General features: G+C 43.4%; 17 non-coding genes and 1 pseudogene across 17 annotated transcripts; all 18 read right to left on the bottom strand.

The window, feature by feature from the left end:
• Positions 1 to 426: 426 nt before the first annotated feature.
• On the bottom strand, positions 427 to 545 carry LOC136740488 (5S ribosomal RNA). The gene has a single exon (XR_010813320.1). It is a non-coding gene; the product is annotated as a 5S ribosomal RNA (ribosomal RNA).
• Positions 546 to 1,600: 1,055 nt separating this feature from the next.
• On the bottom strand, positions 1,601 to 1,719 carry LOC136740602 (5S ribosomal RNA). Its single transcript, XR_010813429.1, has one exon. It is a non-coding gene; the product is annotated as a 5S ribosomal RNA (ribosomal RNA).
• A 1,055-nt stretch (positions 1,720 to 2,774) lies between these two features.
• LOC136740415 (5S ribosomal RNA) lies at positions 2,775 to 2,893 on the bottom strand. The gene has a single exon (XR_010813250.1). It is a non-coding gene; the product is annotated as a 5S ribosomal RNA (ribosomal RNA).
• A 1,066-nt stretch (positions 2,894 to 3,959) lies between these two features.
• Positions 3,960 to 4,078, bottom strand: LOC136740591 (5S ribosomal RNA). The gene has a single exon (XR_010813418.1). It is a non-coding gene; the product is annotated as a 5S ribosomal RNA (ribosomal RNA).
• Positions 4,079 to 5,133: 1,055 nt separating this feature from the next.
• Positions 5,134 to 5,252, bottom strand: LOC136740414 (5S ribosomal RNA). Its single transcript, XR_010813249.1, has one exon. It is a non-coding gene; the product is annotated as a 5S ribosomal RNA (ribosomal RNA).
• Positions 5,253 to 6,318: 1,066 nt separating this feature from the next.
• LOC136740579 (5S ribosomal RNA) lies at positions 6,319 to 6,437 on the bottom strand. The gene has a single exon (XR_010813407.1). It is a non-coding gene; the product is annotated as a 5S ribosomal RNA (ribosomal RNA).
• A 1,055-nt stretch (positions 6,438 to 7,492) lies between these two features.
• LOC136740609 (5S ribosomal RNA) lies at positions 7,493 to 7,611 on the bottom strand. The gene has a single exon (XR_010813435.1). It is a non-coding gene; the product is annotated as a 5S ribosomal RNA (ribosomal RNA).
• Positions 7,612 to 8,677: 1,066 nt separating this feature from the next.
• Positions 8,678 to 8,796, bottom strand: LOC136740647 (5S ribosomal RNA). Its single transcript, XR_010813470.1, has one exon. It is a non-coding gene; the product is annotated as a 5S ribosomal RNA (ribosomal RNA).
• Positions 8,797 to 9,851: 1,055 nt separating this feature from the next.
• LOC136740657 (5S ribosomal RNA) lies at positions 9,852 to 9,970 on the bottom strand. Its single transcript, XR_010813480.1, has one exon. It is a non-coding gene; the product is annotated as a 5S ribosomal RNA (ribosomal RNA).
• A 1,055-nt stretch (positions 9,971 to 11,025) lies between these two features.
• Positions 11,026 to 11,144, bottom strand: LOC136740465 (5S ribosomal RNA). The gene has a single exon (XR_010813299.1). It is a non-coding gene; the product is annotated as a 5S ribosomal RNA (ribosomal RNA).
• Positions 11,145 to 12,199: 1,055 nt separating this feature from the next.
• LOC136740557 (5S ribosomal RNA) lies at positions 12,200 to 12,318 on the bottom strand. The gene has a single exon (XR_010813386.1). It is a non-coding gene; the product is annotated as a 5S ribosomal RNA (ribosomal RNA).
• Positions 12,319 to 13,373: 1,055 nt separating this feature from the next.
• On the bottom strand, positions 13,374 to 13,492 carry LOC136740555 (5S ribosomal RNA). The gene has a single exon (XR_010813384.1). It is a non-coding gene; the product is annotated as a 5S ribosomal RNA (ribosomal RNA).
• A 1,055-nt stretch (positions 13,493 to 14,547) lies between these two features.
• Positions 14,548 to 14,666, bottom strand: LOC136740509 (5S ribosomal RNA). Its single transcript, XR_010813340.1, has one exon. It is a non-coding gene; the product is annotated as a 5S ribosomal RNA (ribosomal RNA).
• A 1,058-nt stretch (positions 14,667 to 15,724) lies between these two features.
• On the bottom strand, positions 15,725 to 15,843 carry LOC136740711 (5S ribosomal RNA). Its single transcript, XR_010813528.1, has one exon. It is a non-coding gene; the product is annotated as a 5S ribosomal RNA (ribosomal RNA).
• A 1,066-nt stretch (positions 15,844 to 16,909) lies between these two features.
• LOC136740470 (5S ribosomal RNA) lies at positions 16,910 to 17,028 on the bottom strand. Its single transcript, XR_010813304.1, has one exon. It is a non-coding gene; the product is annotated as a 5S ribosomal RNA (ribosomal RNA).
• A 1,055-nt stretch (positions 17,029 to 18,083) lies between these two features.
• On the bottom strand, positions 18,084 to 18,192 carry LOC136740771 (uncharacterized; annotated as a pseudogene).
• A 1,066-nt stretch (positions 18,193 to 19,258) lies between these two features.
• LOC136740456 (5S ribosomal RNA) lies at positions 19,259 to 19,377 on the bottom strand. Its single transcript, XR_010813290.1, has one exon. It is a non-coding gene; the product is annotated as a 5S ribosomal RNA (ribosomal RNA).
• A 1,055-nt stretch (positions 19,378 to 20,432) lies between these two features.
• On the bottom strand, positions 20,433 to 20,551 carry LOC136740390 (5S ribosomal RNA). The gene has a single exon (XR_010813226.1). It is a non-coding gene; the product is annotated as a 5S ribosomal RNA (ribosomal RNA).
• Positions 20,552 to 21,403: the final 852 nt, after the last annotated feature.

Here is a 21,403-nt window from a genome sequence, read left to right as displayed (position 1 = left end):
CATTTCAGTAATTTCATCCCGTTGCATTCACATCCGTGCCTTGAATGAGATTGAATGTGATCTTTGCTCTCAAGTATGTTCCCAAGTTTTACACTTTCGTGCTTTGCATGAATGGGAATGGAACCGTGTGTGTTGAATGAGGCTCCTTGTGAGCACTGAACTTTGTCCGGTGGAGTTCCTTTTTGTGTTGCTGTAATTGTGTCATTTCTCGATGAGAAAGATTAGGCAACATTTAGTCACTTCTAGCCATGATGCTCAATTTATTTACGAATGTACCCTAGTTACTAGGGACCGTTTACATTGGAGAACAAGATCTATTGTATGCCTGTGTATTTGGGGAAGTCAAATCTGAAATAATGATGAAATTGCGTGTATCCAAAGTTAAAACTCGTGATTTGTCGCCCTCTGGTGTGTAAAAGATGCAAAAGCTTACAGCACCTGGTATTCCCAGGCGGTCTCCCATCCAAGTACTGACCAGGCCGGAGCCTGCTTAGCTTCCGAGATCGGACGAGATCGGGCGTATTCAGGCTAGTATGGCCGTAAGCCGGGGAGGCTGTCCCTGATGCTCTACTTAAAGGGAAGGCAATATCCGTTTCTGCCGCTCATACTTGCAGTTGAACTGTCTCTCTACTCTAAAGTCCGGGACACACCAGCGCGCCGCAGACAGTCCCTGCTAACACGAAACGTTGTGGCAACGTTGTGCGTTAACTGGGGTGCCACACCAGACCGGAACTATATTTTACAAAACGAACACATTGTCTTGATAATACAGCTGTAATTGAGTGCCTGACACGCCAGTCAAGCGCAATCTTGAGAAGGTGTGCATTTCAGTAAGGATTTCAATTGACATGCAGTATGAAACTGAAAGGAGGTTGCATCACTATGATGCATAACATTGCATGTATTGTATTTTCAAGTGTGTGCATTCATCCTGTTGTCATTTTGTTTTGAAAGCAGAAGAATCATTCAACAGGTTGCTGAGACAAATGTAAACCAGTAAAACATATGAAGAGAAACAAACCTTGAATATAAGTTCAGTTGTTTAAACATTTGACAAACTATGGTGAGGGGGTAAGAAAACACACAAATCCAGCAGCTCCTGTATTTCAATACACCAGAACCCAATATTATTGGCGAGTCGGGTAGTCCATCATCACAGTTCGAGGGCAGGCATCATTTCAGTAATTTCATCCCGTTGCATTCACATCCGTGACTTGAATGAGATTGAATGTGATCTTTGCTCTCAAGTATGTTCCCAAGTTTTACACTTTCGTGCTTTGCATGAATGGGAATGGAACCGTGTGTGTTGAATGAGGCTCCTTGTGAGCACTGAACTTTGTCCGGTGGAGTTCCTTTTTGTGTTGCTGTAATTGTGTCATTTCTCGATGAGAAAGATTAGGCAACATTTAGTCACTTCTAGCCATGATGCTCAATTTATTTACGAATGTACCCTAGTTACTAGGGACCGTTTACGTTGGAGAACAAGATCTATTGTATGCCTGTGTATTTGGGGAAGTCAAATCTGAAATAATGATGAAATTGCGTGTATCCAAAGTTAAAACTCGTGATTTGTCGCCCTCTGGTGTGTAAAAGATGCAAAAGCTTACAGCACCTGGTATTCCCAGGCGGTCTCCCATCCAAGTACTGACCAGGCCCGAGCCTGCTTAGCTTCCGAGATCGGACGAGATCGGGCGTATTCAGGCTAGTATGGCCGTAAGCCGGGGAAGCTGTCCCTGACGCTCTACTTAAAGGGAAGGCAATATCCGTTTCTGCCGCTCATACTTGCAGTTGAACTGTCTCTCTACTCTAAAGTCCGGGACACACCAGCGCGCCGCAGACAGTCCCTGCTAACACGAAACGTTGTGGCAACGTTGTGCGTTAGCTGGGGTGCCACACCAGACCGGAACTATATTTTACAAAACGAACACATTGTCTTGATAAAACAGCTGTAATTGAGTGCCTGACACGCCAGTCAAGCGCAATCTTGAGAAGGTGTGCATTTCAGTAAGGATTTCAATTGACATGCAGTATGAAACTGAAAGGAGGTTGCATCACTATGATGCATAACATTGCATGTATTGTATTTTCAAGTGTGTGCATTCATCCTGTTGTCATTTTGTTTTGAAAGCAGAAGAATCATTCAACAGGTTGCTGAGACAAATGTAAACCAGTAAAACATATGAAGAGAAACAAACCTTGAATATAAGTTCAGTTGTATAAACATTTGACAAACTATGGTGAGGGGGTAAGAAAACACACAAATCCAGCAGCTCCTGTATTTCAATACACCAGAACCCAATATTATTGGCGAGTCGGGTAGTCCATCATCACAGTTCGAGGGCAGGCATCATTTCAGTAATTTCATCCCGTTGCATTCACATCCGTGCCTTGAATGAGATTGAATGTGATCTTTGCTCTCAAGTATGTTCCCAAGTTTTACACTTTCGTGCTTTGCATGAATGGGAATGGAACCGTGTGTGTTGAATGAGGCTCCTTGTGAGCACTGAACTTTGTCCAGTGGAGTTCCTTTTTGTGTTGCTGTAATTGTGTCATTTCTCGATGAGAAAGATTAGGCAACATTTAGTCACTTCTAGCCATGATGCTCAATTTATTTACGAATGTACCCTAGTTACTAGGGACCGTTTACGTTGGAGAACAAGATCTATTGTATGCCTGTGTATTTGGGGAAGTCAAATCTGAAATAATGATGAAATTGCGTGTATCCAAAGTTAAAACTCGTGATTTGTCGCCCTCTGGTGTGTAAAAGATGCAAAAGCTTACAGCACCTGGTATTCCCAGGCGGTCTCCCATCCAAGTACTGACCAGGCCAGAGCCTGCTTAGCTTCCGAGATCGGACGAGATCGGGCGTATTCAGGCTAGTATGGCCGTAAGCCAGGGAGGCTGTCCCTGACGCTCTACTTACAGGGAAGGCAATATCCTTTTCTGCCGTTCATACTTACAGTTGAACTGTCTCTCTACTCTAAAGCCCGGGACACACCAGTGCGCCGCAGACTGTCCCTGCTAACACGCCACGTTGTGGCAACGTTGTGGCAACGTTGTGCGTTAGCTGGGGTGCCACACCAGACCGGAACTATATTTTACAAAACGAACACATTGTCTTGATAAAACAGCTGTAATTGAGTGCCTGACACGCCAGTCAAGCGCAATCTTGAGAAGGTGTGCATTTCAGTAAGGATTTCAATTGACATGCAGTATGAAACTGAAAGGAGGTTGCATCACTATGATGCATAACATTGCATGTATTGTATTTTCAAGTGTGTGCATTCATCCTGTTGTCATTTTGTTTTGAAAGCAGAAGAATCATTCAACAGGTTGCTGAGACAAATGTAAACCAGTAAAACATATGAAGAGAAACAAACCTTGAATATAAGTTCAGTTGTTTAAACATTTGACAAACTATGGTGAGGGGGTAAGAAAACACACAAATCCAGCAGCTCCTGTATTTCAATACACCAGAACCCAATATTATTGGCGAGTCGGGTAGTCCATCATCACAGTTCGAGGGCAGGCATCATTTCAGTAATTTCATCCCGTTGCATTCACATCCGTGCCTTGAATGAGATTGAATGTGATCTTTGCTCTCAAGTATGTTCCCAAGTTTTACACTTTCGTGCTTTGCATGAATGGGAATGGAACCGTGTGTGTTGAATGAGGCTCCTTGTGAACACTGAACTTTGTCCGGTGGAGTTCCTTTTTGTGTTGCTGTAATTGTGTCATTTCTCGATGAGAAAGATTAGGCAACATTTAGTCACTTCTAGCCATGATGCTCAATTTATTTACGAATGTACCCTAGTTACTAGGGACCGTTTACGTTGGAGAACAAGATCTATTGTATGCCTGTGTATTTGGGGAAGTCAAATCTGAAATAATGATGAAATTGCGTGTATCCAAAGTTAAAACTCGTGATTTGTCGCCCTCTGGTGTGTAAAAGATGCAAAAGCTTACAGCACCTGGTATTCCCAGGCGGTCTCCCATCCAAGTACTGACCAGGCCCGAGCCTGCTTAGCTTCCGAGATCGGACGAGATCGGGCGTATTCAGGCTAGTATGGCCGTAAGCCGGGGAAGCTGTCCCTGACGCTCTACTTAAAGGGAAGGCAATATCCGTTTCTGCCGCTCATACTTGCAGTTGAACTGTCTCTCTACTCTAAAGTCCGGGACACACCAGCGCGCCGCAGACAGTCCCTGCTAACACGAAACGTTGTGGCAACGTTGTGCGTTAGCTGGGGTGCCACACCAGACCGGAACTATATTTTACAAAACGAACACATTGTCTTGATAAAACAGCTGTAATTGAGTGCCTGACACGCCAGTCAAGCGCAATCTTGAGAAGGTGTGCATTTCAGTAAGGATTTCAATTGACATGCAGTATGAAACTGAAAGGAGGTTGCATCACTATGATGCATAACATTGCATGTATTGTATTTTCAAGTGTGTGCATTCATCCTGTTGTCATTTTGTTTTGAAAGCAGAAGAATCATTCAACAGGTTGCTGAGACAAATGTAAACCAGTAAAACATATGAAGAGAAACAAACCTTGAATATAAGTTCAGTTGTATAAACATTTGACAAACTATGGTGAGGGGGTAAGAAAACACACAAATCCAGCAGCTCCTGTATTTCAATACACCAGAACCCAATATTATTGGCGAGTCGGGTAGTCCATCATCACAGTTCGAGGGCAGGCATCATTTCAGTAATTTCATCCCGTTGCATTCACATCCGTGCCTTGAATGAGATTGAATGTGATCTTTGCTCTCAAGTATGTTCCCAAGTTTTACACTTTCGTGCTTTGCATGAATGGGAATGGAACCGTGTGTGTTGAATGAGGCTCCTTGTGAGCACTGAACTTTGTCCAGTGGAGTTCCTTTTTGTGTTGCTGTAATTGTGTCATTTCTCGATGAGAAAGATTAGGCAACATTTAGTCACTTCTAGCCATGATGCTCAATTTATTTACGAATGTACCCTAGTTACTAGGGACCGTTTACGTTGGAGAACAAGATCTATTGTATGCCTGTGTATTTGGGGAAGTCAAATCTGAAATAATGATGAAATTGCGTGTATCCAAAGTTAAAACTCGTGATTTGTCGCCCTCTGGTGTGTAAAAGATGCAAAAGCTTACAGCACCTGGTATTCCCAGGCGGTCTCCCATCCAAGTACTGACCAGGCCAGAGCCTGCTTAGCTTCCGAGATCGGACGAGATCGGGCGTATTCAGGCTAGTATGGCCGTAAGCCAGGGAGGCTGTCCCTGACGCTCTACTTACAGGGAAGGCAATATCCTTTTCTGCCGTTCATACTTACAGTTGAACTGTCTCTCTACTCTAAAGCCCGGGACACACCAGTGCGCCGCAGACTGTCCCTGCTAACACGCCACGTTGTGGCAACGTTGTGGCAACGTTGTGCGTTAGCTGGGGTGCCACACCAGACCGGAACTATATTTTACAAAACGAACACATTGTCTTGATAAAACAGCTGTAATTGAGTGCCTGACACGCCAGTCAAGCGCAATCTTGAGAAGGTGTGCATTTCAGTAAGGATTTCAATTGACATGCAGTATGAAACTGAAAGGAGGTTGCATCACTATGATGCATAACATTGCATGTATTGTATTTTCAAGTGTGTGCATTCATCCTGTTGTCATTTTGTTTTGAAAGCAGAAGAATCATTCAACAGGTTGCTGAGACAAATGTAAACCAGTAAAACATATGAAGAGAAACAAACCTTGAATATAAGTTCAGTTGTTTAAACATTTGACAAACTATGGTGAGGGGGTAAGAAAACACACAAATCCAGCAGCTCCTGTATTTCAATACACCAGAACCCAATATTATTGGCGAGTCGGGTAGTCCATCATCACAGTTCGAGGGCAGGCATCATTTCAGTAATTTCATCCCGTTGCATTCACATCCGTGCCTTGAATGAGATTGAATGTGATCTTTGCTCTCAAGTATGTTCCCAAGTTTTACACTTTCGTGCTTTGCATGAATGGGAATGGAACCGTGTGTGTTGAATGAGGCTCCTTGTGAACACTGAACTTTGTCCGGTGGAGTTCCTTTTTGTGTTGCTGTAATTGTGTCATTTCTCGATGAGAAAGATTAGGCAACATTTAGTCACTTCTAGCCATGATGCTCAATTTATTTACGAATGTACCCTAGTTACTAGGGACCGTTTACGTTGGAGAACAAGATCTATTGTATGCCTGTGTATTTGGGGAAGTCAAATCTGAAATAATGATGAAATTGCGTGTATCCAAAGTTAAAACTCGTGATTTGTCGCCCTCTGGTGTGTAAAAGATGCAAAAGCTTACAGCACCTGGTATTCCCAGGCGGTCTCCCATCCAAGTACTGACCAGGCCCGAGCCTGCTTAGCTTCCGAGATCGGACGAGATCGGGCGTATTCAGGCTAGTATGGCCGTAAGCCGGGGAAGCTGTCCCTGACGCTCTACTTAAAGGGAAGGCAATATCCGTTTCTGCCGCTCATACTTGCAGTTGAACTGTCTCTCTACTCTAAAGTCCGGGACACACCAGCGCGCCGCAGACAGTCCCTGCTAACACGAAACGTTGTGGCAACGTTGTGCGTTAGCTGGGGTGCCACACCAGACCGGAACTATATTTTACAAAACGAACACATTGTCTTGATAAAACAGCTGTAATTGAGTGCCTGACACGCCAGTCAAGCGCAATCTTGAGAAGGTGTGCATTTCAGTAAGGATTTCAATTGACATGCAGTATGAAACTGAAAGGAGGTTGCATCACTATGATGCATAACATTGCATGTATTGTATTTTCAAGTGTGTGCATTCATCCTGTTGTCATTTTGTTTTGAAAGCAGAAGAATCATTCAACAGGTTGCTGAGACAAATGTAAACCAGTAAAACATATGAAGAGAAACAAACCTTGAATATAAGTTCAGTTGTATAAACATTTGACAAACTATGGTGAGGGGGTAAGAAAACACACAAATCCAGCAGCTCCTGTATTTCAATACACCAGAACCCAATATTATTGGCGAGTCGGGTAGTCCATCATCACAGTTCGAGGGCAGGCATCATTTCAGTAATTTCATCCCGTTGCATTCACATCCGTGCCTTGAATGAGATTGAATGTGATCTTTGCTCTCAAGTATGTTCCCAAGTTTTACACTTTCGTGCTTTGCATGAATGGGAATGGAACCGTGTGTGTTGAATGAGGCTCCTTGTGAGCACTGAACTTTGTCCGGTGGAGTTCCTTTTTGTGTTGCTGTAATTGTGTCATTTCTCGATGAGAAAGATTAGGCAACATTTAGTCACTTCTAGCCATGATGCTCAATTTATTTACGAATGTACCCTAGTTACTAGGGACCGTTTACGTTGGAGAACAAGATCTATTGTATGCCTGTGTATTTGGGGAAGTCAAATCTGAAATAATGATGAAATTGCGTGTATCCAAAGTTAAAACTCGTGATTTGTCGCCCTCTGGTGTGTAAAAGATGCAAAAGCTTACAGCACCTGGTATTCCCAGGCGGTCTCCCATCCAAGTACTGACCAGGCCAGAGCCTGCTTAGTTTCCGAGATCGGACGAGATCGGGCGTATTCAGGCTAGTATGGCCGTAAGCCAGGGAGGCTGTCCCTGACGCTCTACTTAAAGGGAAGGCAATATCCTTTTCTGCCGTTCATACTTACAGTTGAACTGTCTCTCTACTCTAAAGCCCGGGACACACCAGTGCGCCGCAGACAGTCCCTGCTAACACGCCACGTTGTGGCAACGTTGTGGCAACGTTGTGCGTTAACTGGGGTGCCACACCAGACCGGAACTATATTTTACAAAACGAACACATTGTCTTGATAATACAGCTGTAATTGAGTGCCTGACACGCCAGTCAAGCGCAATCTTGAGAAGGTGTGCATTTCAGTAAGGATTTCAATTGACATGCAGTATGAAACTAAAAGGAGGTTGCATCACTATGATGCATAACATTGCATGTATTGTATTTTCAAGTGTGTGCATTCATCCTGTTGTCATTTTGTTTTGAAAGCAGAAGAATCATTCAACAGGTTGCTGAGACAAATGTAAACCAGTAAAACATATGAAGAGAAACAAACCTTGAATATAAGTTCAGTTGTTTAAACATTTGACAAACTATGGTGAGGGGGTAAGAAAACACACAAATCCAGCAGCTCCTGTATTTCAATACACCAGAACCCAATATTATTGGCGAGTCGGGTAGTCCATCATCACAGTTCGAGGGCAGGCATCATTTCAGTAATTTCATCCCGTTGCATTCACATCCGTGCCTTGAATTAGATTGAATGTGATCTTTGCTCTCAAGTATGTTCCCAAGTTTTACACTTTCGTGCTTTGCATGAATGGGAATGGAACCGTGTGTGTTGAATGAGGCTCCTTGTGAGCACTGAACTTTGTCCGGTGGAGTTCCTTTTTGTGTTGCTGTAATTGTGTCATTTCTCGAAGAGAAAGATTAGGCAACATTTAGTCAATTCTAGCCATGATGCTCAATTTATTTACGAATGTACCCTAGTTACTAGGGACCGTTTACGTTGGAGAACAAGATCTATTGTATGCCTGTGTATTTTGGGAAGTCAAATCTGAAATAATGATGAAATTGTGTGAATCCAAAGTTAAAACTCGTGATTTGTCGCCCTCTGGTGTGTAAAAGGTGCAAAAGCTTACAGCACCTGGTATTCCCAGGCGGTCTCCCATCCAAGTACTGACCAGGCCCGAGCCTGCTTAGCTTCCGAGATCGGACGAAATCAGGCGTATTCAGGCTAGTACGGCCGTAAGCCAGGGAGGCTGTCCCTGACGCTCTACTTAAAGGGAAGGCAATATCCGTTTCTGCCGCTCATACTTGCAGTTGAACTGTCTCTCTACTCTAAAGTCCGGGACACACCAGCGCGCCGCAGACAGTCCCTGCTAACACGAAACGTTGTGGCAACGTTGTGCGTTAGCTGGGGTGCCACACCAGACCGGAACTATATTTTACAAAACGAACACATTGTCTTGATAAAACAGCTGTAATTGAGTGCCTGACACGCCAGTCAAGCGCAATCTTGAGAAGGTGTGCATTTCAGTAAGGATTTCAATTGCCATGCAGTATGAAACTGAAAGGAGGTTGCATCACTATGATGCATAACATTGCATGTATTGTATTTTCAAGTGTGTGCATTCATCCTGTTGTCATTTTGTTTTGAAAGCAGAAGAATCATTCAACAGGTTGCTGAGACAAATGTAAACCAGTAAAACATATGAAGAGAAACAAACCTTGAATATAAGTTCAGTTGTTTAAACATTTGACAAACTATGGTGAGGGGGTAAGAAAACACACAAATCCAGCAGCTCCTGTATTTCAATACACCAGAACCCAATATTATTGGCGAGTCGGGTAGTCCATCATCACAGTTCGAGGGCAGGCATCATTTCAGTAATTTCATCCCGTTGCATTCACATCCGTGACTTGAATGAGATTGAATGTGATCTTTGCTCTCAAGTATGTTCCCAAGTTTTACACTTTCGTGCTTTGCATGAATGGGAATGGAACCGTGTGTGTTGAATGAGGCTCCTTGTGAGCACTGAACTTTGTCCGGTGGAGTTCCTTTTTGTGTTGCTGTAATTGTGTCATTTCTCGATGAGAAAGATTAGGCAACATTTAGTCACTTCTAGCCATGATGCTCAATTTATTTACGAATGTACCCTAGTTACTAGGGACCGTTTACGTTGGAGAACAAGATCTATTGTATGCCTGTGTATTTGGGGAAGTCAAATCTGAAATAATGAAGAAATTGCGTGTATCCAAAGTTAAAACTCGTGATTTGTCGCCCTCTGGTGTGTAAAAGATGCAAAAGCTTACAGTACCTGGTATTCCCAGGCAGTCTCCCATCCAAGTACTGACCAGGCCGGAGCCTGCTTAGCTTCCGAGATCGGACGAGATCGGGCGTATTCAGGCTAGTATGGCCGTAAGCCTGGGAGGCTGTCCCTGATGCTCTACTTAAAGGGAAGGCAATATCCGTTTCTGCCGCTCATACTTGCAGTTGAACTGTCTCTCTACTCTAAAGTCCGGGACACACCAGCGCGCCGCAGACAGTCCCTGCTAACACGAAACGTTGTGGCAACGTTGTGCGTTAGCTGGGGTGCCACACCAGACCGTAACTGTATTTTACAAAACGAACACATTGTCTTGATAAAACAGCTGTAATTGAGTGCCTGACACGCCAGTCAAGCGCAATCTTGAGAAGGTGTGCATTTCAGTAAGGATTTCAATTGACATGCAGTATGAAACTGAAAGGAGGTTGCATCACTATGATGCATAACATTGCATGTATTGTATTTTCAAGTGTGTGCATTCATCCTGTTGTCATTTTGTTTTGAAAGCAGAAGAATCATTCAACAGGTTGCTGAGACAAATGTAAACCAGTAAAACATATGAAGAGAAACAAACCTTGAATATAAGTTCAGTTGTTTAAACATTTGACAAACTATGGTGAGGGGGTAAGAAAACACACAAATCCAGCAGCTCCTGTATTTCAATACACCAGAACCCAATATTATTGGCGAGTCGGGTAGTCCATCATCACAGTTCGAGGGCAGGCATCATTTCAGTAATTTCATCCCGTTGCATTCACATCCGTGCCTTGAATGAGATTGAATGTGATCTTTGCTCTCAAGTATGTTCCCAAGTTTTACACTTTCGTGCTTTGCATGAATGGGAATGGAACCGTGTGTGTTGAATGAGGCTCCTTGTGAACACTGAACTTTGTCCGGTGGAGTTCCTTTTTGTGTTGCTGTAATTGTGTCATTTCTCGATGAGAAAGATTAGGCAACATTTAGTCACTTCTAGCCATGATGCTCAATTTATTTACGAATGTACCCTAGTTACTAGGGACCGTTTACGTTGGAGAACAAGATCTATTGTATGCCTGTGTATTTGGGGAAGTCAAATCTGAAATAATGATGAAATTGCGTGTATCCAAAGTTAAAACTCGTGATTTGTCGCCCTCTGGTGTGTAAAAGATGCAAAAGCTTACAGCACCTGGTATTCCCATGCGGTCTCCCATCCAAGTACTGACCAGGCCAGAGCCTGCTTAGCTTCCGAGATCGGACGAGATCGGGCGTATTCAGGCTAGTATGGCCGTAAGCAGGGGAAGCTGTCCCTGACGCTCTACTTAAAGGGAAGGCAATATCCGTTTCTGCCGCTCATACTTGCAGTTGAACTGTCTCTCTACTCTAAAGTCCGGGACACACCAGCGCACCGCAGACAGTCCCTGCTAACACGAAAAGTTGTGGCAACGTTGTGCGTTAGCTGGGGTGCCACACCAGACCGGAACTATATTTTACAAAACGAACACATTGTCTTGATAAAACAGCTGTAATTGAGTGCCTGACACGCCAGTCAAGCGCAATCTTGAGAAGGTGTGCATTTCAGTAAGGATTTCAATTGACATGCAGTATGAAACTGAAAGGAGGTTGCATCACTATGATGCATAACATTGCATGTATTGTATTTTCAAGTGTGTGCATTCATCCTGTTGTCATTTTGTTTTGAAAGCAGAAGAATCATTCAACAGGTTGATGAGACAAATGTAAACCAGTAAAACATATGAAGAGAAACAAACCTTGAATATAAGTTCAGTTGTATAAACATTTGACAAACTATGGTGAGGGGGTAAGAAAACACACAAATCCAGCAGCTCCTGTATTTCAATACACCAGAACCCAATATTATTGGCGAGTCGGGTAGTCCATCATCACAGTTCGAGGGCAGGCATCATTTCAGTAATTTCATCCCGTTGCATTCACATCCGTGCCTTGAATGAGATTGAATGTGATCTTTGCTCTCAAGTATGTTCCCAAGTTTTACACTTTCGTGCTTTGCATGAATGGGAATGGAACCGTGTGTGTTGAATGAGGCTCCTTGTGAGCACTGAACTTTGTCCGGTGGAGTTCCTTTCTGTGTTGCTGTAATTGTGTCATTTCTCGATGAGAAAGATTAGGCAACATTTAGTCACTTCTAGCCATGATGCTCAATTTATTTACGAATGTACCCTAGTTACTAGGGACCGTTTACGTTGGAGAACAAGATCTATTGTATGCCTGTGTATTTGGGGAAGTCAAATCTGAAATAATGATGAAATTGCGTGTATCCAAAGTTAAAACTCGTGATTTGTTGCCCTCTGGTGTGTAAAAGATGCAAAAACTTACAGCACCTGGTATTCCCAGGCGGTCTCCCATCCAAGTACTGACCAGGCCCGAGCCTGCTTAGCTTCCAAGATCGGACGAGATCGGGCGTATTCAGGCTAGTATGGCCGTAAGCCAGGGAAGCTGTCCCTGACGCTCTACTTAAAGGGAAGGCAATATCCGTTTCTGTCGCTCATACTTGCTGTTGAACTGTCTCTCTACTCTAAAGTCCGGGACACACCAGCGCGCCGCAGACAGTCCCTGCTAACACGAAACGTTGTGGCAACGTTGTGCGTTAGCTGGGGTGCCACACCAGACCGGAACTATATTTTACAAAACGAACACATTGTCTTGATAATACAGCTGTAATTGAGTTCCTGACACGCCAGTAAAGCGCAATCTTGAGAAGGTGTGCATTTTAAAAAGGATTTCAATTGACATGCAGTATGAAACTGAAAGGAGGTTGCATCACTATGATGCATAACATTGCATGTATTGTATTTTCAAGTGTGTGCATTCATCCTGTTGTCATTTTGTTTTGAAAGCAGAAGAATCATTCAACAGGTTGCTGAGACAAATGTAAACCAGTAAAACATATGAAGAGAAACAAACCTTGAATATAAGTTCAGTTGTTTAAACATTTGACAAACTATGGTGAGGGGGTAAGAAAACACACAAATCCAGCAGCTCCTGTATTTCAATACACCAGAACCCAATATTATTGGCGAGTCGGGTAGTCCATCATCACAGTTCGAGGGAAGGCATCATTTCAGTAATTTCATCCCGTTGCATTCACATCCGTGCCTTGAATGAGATTGAATGTGATCTTTGCTCTCAAGTATGTTCCCAAGTTTTACACTTTCGTGCTTTGCATGAATGGGAATGGAACCGTGTGTGTTGAATGAGGCTCCTTGTGAGCACTGAACTTTGTCCGGTGGAGTTCCTTTTTGTGTTGCTGTAATTGTGTCAATTCTCGATGAGAAAGATTAGGCAACATTTAGTCACTTCTAGCCATGATGCTCAATTTATTTACGAATGTACCCTAGTTACTAGGGACCGTTTACGTTGGAGAACAAGATCTATTGTATGCCTGTGTATTTGGGGAAGTCAAATCTGAAATAATGATGAAATTGCGTGTATCCAAAGTTAAAACTCGTGATTTGTTGCCCTCTGGTGTGTAAAAGATGCAAAAACTTACAGCACCTGGTATTCCCAGGCGGTCTCCCATCCAAGTACTGACCAGGCCCGAGCCTGCTTAGCTTCCAAGATCGGACGAGATCGGGCGTATTCAGGCTAGTATGGCCGTAAGCCAGGGAAGCTGTCCCTGACGCTCTACTTAAAGGGAAGGCAATATCCGTTTCTGTCGCTCATACTTGCTGTTGAACTGTCTCTCTACTCTAAAGTCCGGGACACACCAGCGCGCCGCAGACAGTCCCTGCTAACACGAAACGTTGTGGCAACGTTGTGCGTTAGCTGGGGTGCCACTCCAGACCGGAACTATATTTTACAAAACGAACACATTGTCTTGATAAAACAGCTGTAATTGAGTTCCTGACACGCCTGTCAAGCGCAATCTTGAGAAGGTGTGCATCTCAGTAAGGATTTCAATTGACATGCAGTATGAAACTGAAAGGAGGTTGCATCACTATGATGCATAACATTGCATGTATTGTATTTTCAAGTGTGTGCATTCATCCTGTTGTCATTTTGCTTTGAAAGCAGAAGAATCATTCAACAGGTTGCTGAGACAAATGTAAACCAGTAAAACATATGAAGAGAAACAAACCTTGAATATAAGTTCAGTTGTTTAAACATTTGACAAACTATGGTGAGGGGGTAAGAAAACACAGAAATCCAGCAGCTCCTGTATTTCAATACACCAGAACCCAATATTATTGGCGAGTCGGGTAGTCCATCATCACAGTTCGAGGGCAGGCATCATTTCAGTAATTTCATCCCGTTGCATTCACATCCGTGCCTTGATTGAGATTGAATGTGATCTTTGCTCTCAAGTATGTTCCCAAGTTTTACACTTTCGTGCTTTGCATGAATGGGAATGGAACCGTGTGTGTTGAATGAGGCTCCTTGTGAGCACTGAACTTTGTCCGGTGGAGTTCCTTTTTGTGTTGCTGTAATTGTGTCATTTCTCGATGAGAAAGATTAGGCAACATTTAGTCACTTCTAGCCATGATGCTCAATTTATTTACGAATGTACCCTAGTTACTAGGGACCGTTTACGTTGGAGAACAAGATCTATTGTATGCCTGTGTATTTGGGGAAGTCAAATCTGAAATAATGATGAAATTGCGTGTATCCAAAGTTAAAACTCGTGATTTGTCGCCCTCTGGTGTGTAAAAGATGCAAAAGCTTACAGCACCTGGTATTCCCAGGCGGTCTCCCATCCAAGTACTGACCAGGCCCTAGCCTGCTTAGCTTCCGAGATCGGACGAGATCTGGCGTATTCAGGCTAGTATGGCCGTAAGCCAGGGAGGCTGTCCCTGACGCTCTACTTAAAGGGAAGGCAATATCCGTTTCTGCTGCTCATACTTGCAGTTGAACTGTCTCTCTACTCTAAAGTCCGGGACACACCAGCGCGCCGCAGACAGTCCCTGCTAACACGAAACGTTGTGGCAACGTTGTGCGTTAGCTGGGGTGCCACACCAGACCGGAACTATATTTTACAAAACGAACACATTGTCTTGATAATACAGCTGTAATTGAGTGCCTGACACGCCAGTCAAGCGCAATCTTGAGAAGGTGTGCATTTCAATAAGGATTTCAAATGACATGCAGTATGAAACTGAAAGGAGGTTGCATCACTATGATGCATAACATTGCATGTATTGTATTTTCAAGTGTGTGCATTCATCCTGTTGTCATTTTGTTTTGAAAGCAGAAGAATCATTCTTGCTGAGGTTGCTGAGACAAATGTAAACCAGTAAAACATATGAAGAGAAACAAACCTTGAATATAAGTTCAGTTGTTTAAACATTTGACAAACTATGGTGAGGGGGTAAGAAAACACACAAATCCAGCAGCTCCTGTATTTCAATTCACCAGAACCCAATATTATTGGCGAGTCGGGTAGTCCATCATCACAGTTCGAGGGCAGGCATCATTTCAGTAATTTCATCCCGTTGCATTCACATCCGTGCCTTGAATGAGATTGAATGTGATCTTTGCTCTCAAGTATGTTCCCAAGTTTTACACTTTCGTGCTTTGCATGAATGGGAATGGAACCGTGTGTGTTGAATGAGGCTCCTTGTGAGCACTGAACTTTGTCCGGTGGAGTTCCTTTTTGTGTTGCTGTAATTGTGTCATTTCTCGATGAGAAAGATTAGGCAACATTTAGTCACTTCTAGCCATGATGCTCAATTTATTTACGAATGTACCCTAGTTACTAGGGACCGTTTACGTTGGAGAACAAGATCTATTGTATGCCTGTGTATTTGGGGAAGTCAAATCTGAAATAATGATGAAATTGCGTGTATCCAAAGTTAAAACTCGTGATTTGTCGCCCTCTGGTGTGTAAAAGATGCAAAAGCTTACAGCACCTGGTATTCCCAGGCGGTCTCCCATGCAAGTACTGACCAGGAACGAGCCTGCTTAGCTTCCGAGATCGGACGAGATCGGGCGTATTCAGGCTAGTAGGGCCGTAAGCCAGGAAGGCTGTCCCTGACGCTCTACTTAAAGGGAAGGCAATATCCGTTTCTGCCGTTCATACTTACAGTTGAACTGTCTCTCTTCTCTAAAGCCTGGGACACACCAGCGCGCCGCAGACAGTCCCTGCTAACACGCCACGTTGTGGCAACATTGTGGCAACGTCGTGCGTTAGCTGGGGTGCCACACCAGACCGGAACTATATATTACAAAACGAACACATTGTCTTGATAAAACAGCTGTAATTGAGTGCCTGACACGCCAGTCAAGCGCAATCTTGAGAAGGTGTGCATTTCAGTAAGGATTTCAATTGACATGCAGTATGAAACTGAAAGGAGGTTGCATCACTATGATGCATAACATTGCATGTATTGTATTTTCAAGTGTGTGCATTCATCCTGTTGTCATTTTGTTTTGAAAGCAGAAGAATCATTCAACAGGTTGCTGAGACAAATGTAAACCAGTAAAACATATGAAGAGAATCAAACCTTGAATATAAGTTCAGTTGTTTAAACATTTGACAAACTATGGTGAGGGGGTAAGAAAACACACAAATCCAGCAGCTCCTGTATTTCAATACACCAGAACCCAATATTATTGGCGAGTCGGGTAGTCCATCATCACAGTTCGAGGGCAGGCATCATTTCAGTAATTTCATCCCGTTGCATTCACATCCGTGCCTTGAATGAGATTGAATGTGATCTTTGCTCTCAAGTATGTTCCCAAGTTTTACACTTTCGTGCTTTGCATGAATGGGAATGGAACCGTGTGTGTTGAATGAGGCTCCTTGTGAGCACTGAACTTTGTCCGGTGGAGTTCCTTTTTGTGTTGCTGTGATTGTGTCATTTCTCGATGAGAAAGATTAGGCAACATTTAGTCACTTCTAGCCATGATGCTCAATTTATTTACGAATGTACCCTAGTTACTAGGGACCGTTTACGTTGGAGAACAAGATCTATTGTATGCCTGTGTATTTGGGGAAGTCAAATCTGAAATAATGATGAAATTGCGTGTATCCAAAGTTAAAACTCGTGATTTGTCGCCCTCTGGTGTGTAAAAGATGCAAAAGCTTACAGCACCTGGTATTCCCAGGCGGTCTACCATCCAAGTACTGACCAGGCCCGAGCCTGCTTAGCTTCCGAGATCGGACGAGATCGGGCGTATTCAGGCTAGTATGGCCGTAAGCCAGGGAGGCTGTCCCTGACGCTCTACTTAAAGGGAAGGCAATATCCGTTTCTGCCGCTCATACTTGCAGTTGAACTGTCTCTCTACTCTAAAGTCCGGGACACACCAGCGCGCCGCAGACAGTCCCTGCTAACACGAAACGTTGTGGCAACGTTGTGCGTTAGCTGGGGTGCCACACCAGACCGGAACTATATTTTACAAAACGAACACATTGTCTTGATAATACAGCTGTAATTGAGTGCCTGACACGCCAGTCAAGCGCAATCTTGAGAAGGTGTGCATTTCAGTAAGGATTTCAATTGACATGCAGTATGAAACTGAAAGGAGGTTGCATCACTATGATGCATAACATTGCATGTATTGTATTTTCAAGTGTGTGCATTCATCCTGTTGTCATTTTGTTTTGAAAGCAGAAGAATCATTCAACAGGTTGATGAGACAAATGTAAACCAGTAAAACATATGAAGAGAAACAAACCTTGAATATAAGTTCAGTTGTTTAAACATTTGACAAACTATGGTGAGGGGGTAAGAAAACACACAAATCCAGCAGCTCCTGTATTTCAATACACCAGAACCCAATATTATTGGCGAGTCGGGTAGTCCATCATCACAGTTCGAGGGCAGGCATCATTTCAGTAATTTCATCCCGTTGCATTCACATCCGTGCCTTGAATGAGATTGAATGTGATCTTTGCTCTCAAGTATGTTCCCAAGTTTTACACTTTCGTGCTTTGCATGAATGGGAATGGAACCGTGTGTGTTGAATGAGGCTCCTTGTGAGCACTGAACTTTGTCCGGTGGAGTTCCTTTTTGTGTTGCTGTAATTGTGTCATTTCTCGATGAGAAAGATTAGGCAACATTTAGTCACTTCTAGCCATGATGCTCAATTTATTTACGAATGTACCCTAGTTACTAGGGACCGTTTATGTTGGAGAACAAGATCTATTGTATGCCTGTGTATTTGGGGAAGTCAAATCTGAAATAATGATGAAATTGCGTGTATCCAAAGTTAAAACTCGTGATTTGTCGCCCTCTGGTGTGTAAAAGATGCAAAAGCTTACAGCACCTGGTAATCCCAGGCAGTCTCCCATCCAAGTACTGACCAGGCCCGAGCCTGCTTAGCTTCCGAGATCAGGCGTATTCAGGCTAGTATGGCCGTAAGCCAGGGAGGCTGTCCCTGACGCTCTACTTAAAGGGAAGGCAATATCCGTTTCTGCCGCTCATACTTGCAAATGAACTGTCTCTCTACTCTAAAGTCCGGGACACACCAGCGCGCCGCAGACAGTCCCTGCTAACACGAAACGTTGTGGCAACGTTGTGGCAACGTTGTGCGTTAGCTGGGGTGCCACACCAGACCGGAACTATATTTTACAAAACGAACACATTGTCTTGATAAAACAGCTGTAATTGAGTGCCTGACACGCCAGTCAAGCGCAATCTTGAGAAGGTGTGCATTTCAGTAAGGATTTCAATTGACATGCAGTATGAAACTGAAAGGAGGTTGCATCACTATGATGCATAACATTGCATGTATTATATTTTCAAGTGTGTGCATTCATCCTGTTGTCATTTTGTTTTGAAAGCAGAAGAATCATTCAACAGGTTGCTGAGACAAATGTAAACCAGTAAAACATATGAAGAGAAACAAACCTTGAATATAAGTTCAGTTGTTTAAACATTTGACAAACTATGGTGAGGGGGTAAGAAAACACACAAATCCAGCAGCTCCTGTATTTCAATACACCAGAACCCAATATTATTGGCGAGTCGGGTAGTCCATCATCACAGTTCGAGGGCAGGCATCATTTCAGTAATTTCATCCCGTTGCATTCACATCCGTGCCTTGAATGAGATTGAATGTGATCTTTGCTCTCAAGTATGTTCCCAAGTTTTACACTTTCGTGCTTTGCATGAATGGGAATGGAACCGTGCGTGTTGAATGAGGCTCCTTGTGAACACTGAACATTGCCCGGTGGAGTTCCTTTTTGTGTTGCTGTAATTGTGTCATTTCTCGATGAGAAAGATTAGGCAACATTTAGTCACTTCTAGCCATGATGCTCAATTTATTTACGAATGTACCCTAGTTACTAGGGACCGTTTACGTTGGAGAACAAGATCTATTGTATGCCTGTGAATTTGGGGAAGTCAAATCTGAAATAATGATGAAATTGCGTGTATCCAAAGTTAAAACTCGTGATTTGTCGCCCTCTGGTGTGTAAAAGATGCAAAAGCTTACAGCACCTGGTATTCCCAGGCGGTCTCCCATCCAAGTACTAACCAGGCCCGAACCTGCTTAGCTTCCGAGATCGGACGAGATCGGGCGTATTCAGACTAGTATGGCCGTAAGCCAGGGAGGCTGTCCCTGACCCTCTACTTAAAGGGAAGGCAATATCCGTTTCTGCCACTCATACTTGCAGTTGAACTGTCTCTCTACTCTAAAGTCCGGGACACACCAGCACGCTGCAGACAGTCCCTGCTAACACGAAACGTTGTGGCAACGTTGTGCGTTAGCTGGGGTGCCACACCAGACCGGAACTATATTTTACAAAACGAACACATTGTCTTGATAATACAGCTGTAATTGAGTGCCTGACACGCCAGTCAAGCGCAATCTTGAGAAGGTGTGCATTTCAGTAAGGATTTCAATTGACATGCAGTATGAAACTGAAAGGAGGTTGCATCACTATGATGCATAACATTGCATGTATTGTATTTTCAAGTGTGTGCATTCATCCTGTTGTCATTTTGTTTTGAAAGCAGAAGAATCATTCAACAGGTTGCTGAGACAAATGTAAACCAGTAAAACATATGAAGAGAAACAAACCTTGAATATAAGTTCAGTTGTTTAAACATTTGACAAACTATGGTGAGGGGGTAAGAAAACACACAAATCCAGCAGCTCCTGTATTTCAATACACCAGAACCCAATATTATTGGCGAGTCGGGTAGTCCATCATCACAGTTCGAGGGCAGGCATCATTTCAGTAATTTCATCCCGTTGCATTCACATCCGTGCCTTGAATGAGATTGAATGTGATCTTTGCTCTCAAGTATGTTCCCAGGTTTTACACTTTCGTGCTTTGCATGAATGGGAATGGAACCGTGTGTGTTGAATGAGGCTCCTTGTGAGCACTGAACTTTGTCCGGTGGAGTTCCTTTTTGTGTTGCTGTAATTGTGTCATTTCTCGATGAGAAAGATTAGGCAACATTTAGTCACTTCTAGCCATGATGCTCAATTTATTTACGAATGTACCCTAGTTACTAGGGACCGTTTACGTTGGAGAACAAGATCTATTGTATGCCTGTGTATTTGGGGAAGTCAAATGTGAAATAATGATGAAATTGCGTGTATCCAAAGTTAAAACTCGTGATTTGTCGCCCTCTGGTGTGTAAAAGATGCCAAAGCCTACAGCACCTGGTATTCCCAGGCGGTCTCCCATCCAAGTACTGACCAGGCCCGAGCCTGCTTAGCTTCCGAGATCGGACGAGATCGGGCGTATTCAGGCTAGTATGGCCGTAAGCCAGGAAGGCTGTCCCTGACGCTCTACTTAAAGGGAAGGCAATATCCGTTTCTGCTGTTCATACTTACAGTTGAACTGTCTCTCTACTCTAAAGCCCGGGACACACCAGCGCGCCGCAGACAGTCCCTGCTAACACGCCACGTTGTGGCAACATTGTGGCAACGTTGTGCGTTAGCTGGGGTGCCACACCAGACCGGAACTATATATTACAAAACGAACACATTCTCTTGATAAAACAGCTGTAATTGAGTGCCTGACACGCCAGTCAAGCGCAATCTTGAGTAGGTGTGCATTTCAGTAAGGATTTCAATTGACATGCAGTATGAAACTGAAAGGAGGTTGCATCACTATGATGCATAACATTGCATGTATTGTATTTTCAAGTGTGTGCATTCATCCTGTTGTCATTTTGTTTTGAAAGCAGAAGAATCATTCAACAGGTTGCTGAGACAAATGTAAACCAGTAAAACATATGAAGAGAAACAAACCTTGAATATAAGTTCAGTTGTTTAAACATTTGACAAACTATGGTGAGGGGGTAAGAAAACACACAAATCCAGCAGCTCCTGTATTTCAATACACCAGAACCCAATATTATTGGCGAGTCGGGTAGTCCATCATCACAGTTCGAGGGCAGGCATCATTTCAGTAATTTCATCCCGTTGCATTCACATCCGTGCCTTGAATGAGATTGAATGTGATCTTTGCTCTCAAGTATGTTCCCAAGTTTTACACTTTCGTGCTTTGCATGAATGGGAATGGAACCGTGTGTGTTGAATGAGGCTCCTTGTGAGCACTGAACTTTGTCCGGTGGAGTTCCTTTTTGTGTTGCTGTAATTGTGTCATTTCTCGA

This window comes from Amia ocellicauda, unplaced genomic scaffold (assembly GCF_036373705.1).
Source record: "Amia ocellicauda isolate fAmiCal2 unplaced genomic scaffold, fAmiCal2.hap1 HAP1_SCAFFOLD_64, whole genome shotgun sequence".
NCBI lineage: Eukaryota > Metazoa > Chordata > Actinopteri > Amiiformes > Amiidae > Amia > Amia ocellicauda.
This window is presented reverse-complemented; position numbering and strand designations above follow the sequence as displayed.